This window comes from Periplaneta americana, unplaced genomic scaffold (assembly GCF_040183065.1).
Source record: "Periplaneta americana isolate PAMFEO1 unplaced genomic scaffold, P.americana_PAMFEO1_priV1 scaffold_84, whole genome shotgun sequence".
NCBI lineage: Eukaryota > Metazoa > Arthropoda > Insecta > Blattodea > Blattidae > Periplaneta > Periplaneta americana.
In genome coordinates, this window is record NW_027185565.1 from 105,001 (window position 1) to 108,416 (window position 3,416).

Sequence of the window (3,416 nt, forward strand, 5' to 3'; positions counted from 1 at the left end):
TTTAGTTGTAGAGCGGTTGTGACTGTATAAAGGGCCGTAATTATTATGTTCTTTACCTCGAAGTAACGATTCTGTCGTACGAGTTCTCGCCATTACTCTCCTCACGAAACTGCCTCCATGCATCCATGTATCTCTATGTTGTCTGAATTCTTCTGCCTCGAACTTGCCTTCCGTTCACTATAACTTCCAGTGCTTCCTGTTTCCAGTTTCTTCTTAGTGACCCAGCCAATTTCTATTTCTCGTCCTGATCAGTTTCGGCATTATTCTTTCATCACTCAGTCTTTTTAGCTCAGCTTCAATTATTATTCCGTCTGTCCTTTTCACTCGCTCCTTGTTCTCTATATCCTTATTACAAATGCTCCTAGACTCTTCTCTTCGTCCTTATGTCCGTGTTTCTGCCTCATAAAATGCCACGCTCCACACATAGCACATCATTGCTCTCTTCCTTAGTCAGTTCTTTTTTCCAGAGTTACGCAGCTAATTATAGCTTTTATTAGCTTCTTTTGCCATTATTAATCCTACTATTGACATGCTGACTACAGCTCATCTTACTGCTTATAGCGTCTCGTTCGCGCAGTCGATGGCATTTAAGTGTGCTTAAATGCGACTCGCTCATGCCAGTAGATATGTTGCCTTGTAAAAGAACTCCTGCGGGACAAACTTCCGGCACACCGGCGACGCTGATATAACCTCGGCAGTTGCGAGCAATCGAACTCGGCCGGCATCGAACTCGCAACCTCAAGCGCACAAGGCCAGCGCTATCTACAACGACTACGGTACCCAGGCCGATATATATATATATATATATATATATATATATATATATACTCTCACTTAAAACAAAAGGCATAGCTAAGACAGAGTTATCAGTAGCTCTGTCATTACTTCGTCCATAGTAGACTCCCACTGTTACACTGGCAGGTGGCAAGTTTGAAGTTACTCGCACCCTCAACCATTTTTCGGTGGTGGTCACCAAAACTTGAGCCGCCTTTATATATGAGAAGCCCTGCAACAACTAATCGAGTTTCGAAACGTATATCTTTTATTATAAGCCTTTCGGTCTTGTATCCTTCTAACATCTCCTCCTTTCTGCCACCATGTTCGGAAAACCTAATCGGTGTCTATTGAAGACCCATATAGATAATTTGTCTTTGCTCCGCTCTGAAGCTTTTATCTTTTGTGTTATTCCTGCTACGCCAACCACGTAATGTTAAGACGTTCTCGAATGACTCTTCGATACTGTAATTCATTGGTCGTCAGCATGCCCTGAAGTGGGTAAGGGGTAAATTGTGTCTCGGAATATGAACCGTCGCGTGAAGTAGGGGGGAGGGAGGGAGGGACTGAGACACGCTCAGACGGAGAGAGAGCGGGAGAGAGAGACTTGAGAGAGAGAGAGTGGGAAGGAGAGTGAGAGAGATCATTACTGTCAGCAACCTCGGGTGCACGATAGTGATTTGTCTTATTCGCGAGTAAGTGACGCTAGCTCGAGGGTGCACTGTCCTGATGACCGCTGCTGTAATATCTTGCGCAGAGGTGTCATGCTTTGTTGTATAGTAATAAAACCATTACTGTTGCACAGAGGCAGAGATTTAATAAAAGTTGTGTACAGACTATGAGGCGGTAATGTTTTTGAACGGATGATACTGCATGTTAGCTCCGGTCGGCATTTCGGAAGCATAGGTCGCGACGTTACTTTCCCTATCCACACTTCTCCTCTCGCTTGATTTCTCTATTTTCGTACCCTCTCAACGCTTACGACCGCTTTGGGGGTTGGTTGACATGAGGGGGTGGGCACTGCAAACACTTTGATTTTTGCATTAAGGCAGCCCCCCCCCCCGCCGCGCCAGGAAACCGCTCATCAAAGTTGCACTTTAAATTGAGAAAATCCCCCATGTGTACAGTCGTAGTCAACTTAACATCTCCTTTTCTCGTGTCGAGATTTTTTTAATTTTATTTTAGTAAGTTATTATACAACGCTTTATCAACACTTTACCTTATTTAGCGTCTGAATGAGGCGTCCATGACCTCCGTAACCGAATTTCGATCCACTTAGTGGCTTGCGCATCTGCGCTCGCTCGCTCGCTCTCTCTCTCTCTCTCTCTCTCTCTCATACAAAAAAAAACACACACACACACAAACAGCACGAATTTCTATATTAGATTTTGTGTGCTACTGCTACTATCGAATTGGCTCCCATTCGTGTTATAGTGTATTGTGTATTACCCTTATTATATATATATATATATATATATATATATATATATATATATATATATATAGAAGTGTTAAAGACAGTACGGTTTTAGCTCCCAACCTCCTTGTTGTTTTTTCTACTCTATTCCCTTGGTTCACACACGACATATTCTCAAGCTCCTTTTCTGTTCCTTCCGCTCGTTGATTGATTCTGTTACACTATTGCATAATCTTACGTCATCCAGTGATGACTTCACTAACGGTTTTCCTTATCAGTCTCGGCGCATTGTGCCTCTGCCACAGTTCGTGCTCTTAACAACTACGGTTTCAAAATAATTGTACATCTTGCTTTTCATACGTAATGTTTGTCTGGTCGATATATTTAAGGCAGATTTGGGCTGTCATAAGTCCTCTCTCTTGCTGTTGCCGATTTATTCCTGTTATTGTGTCCGCCAGATAGAGTTCGTAACTCTGTGTTTGTCGGGTAGGACATAAAAGATTTATATTTTGCATAGGAGGTGCGCTCTTGCGTTGAGGCTAGTGCTTTTACTGAGCGAGATCGAATCTTCTTACTAATGGTACGGTTTGTTTATGGCGATCATCGTCGGACGCACATCGCCGGCGATGATCGCCGAGAAGTGGTTTCTTTATTGACGCACATCGCTGTTGATTGCCATTTGTTTATTCCCTCATCTGCTACCTATGGACAAGTAAATTAATGTAGGCCACGGACATAACCTAAATATTATAATGAATAAATCCAACATAATGAAGGTGATATTTTTTTCTAGAAGAGGTAGATGACGGATATCAAAATCTCGCATGCGTATTATAAAAGGAACAAGCTGCAGACTAATGTAATATTCAGTTATAGGTTTACAGAATTCTGTTTTAACGCATTGATAATGATACATCTTTATAAAATCGGCGACAAAATTTAAGGAATATTTCAGACTCTCACCTGACCAGTTTCAATATGTTTTGAGTTTAGTTGAAAATCACAATGTTGAATTACCTACAATTTTTGTAAATCCAGTTGAGAGATTGGCAGTAACTCAGGTTATCACCTGATTATTATTATTATTATTATTATTATTATTATTATTATTATTATTATTATTATTATTATTATTACATTACATGGTGTATTCCAAACAATAATGAAAGAAATTGGCTAAACTAGCGCTGAGGTAGTTCCCTTCGTAATCCGCTTATACTCTTTA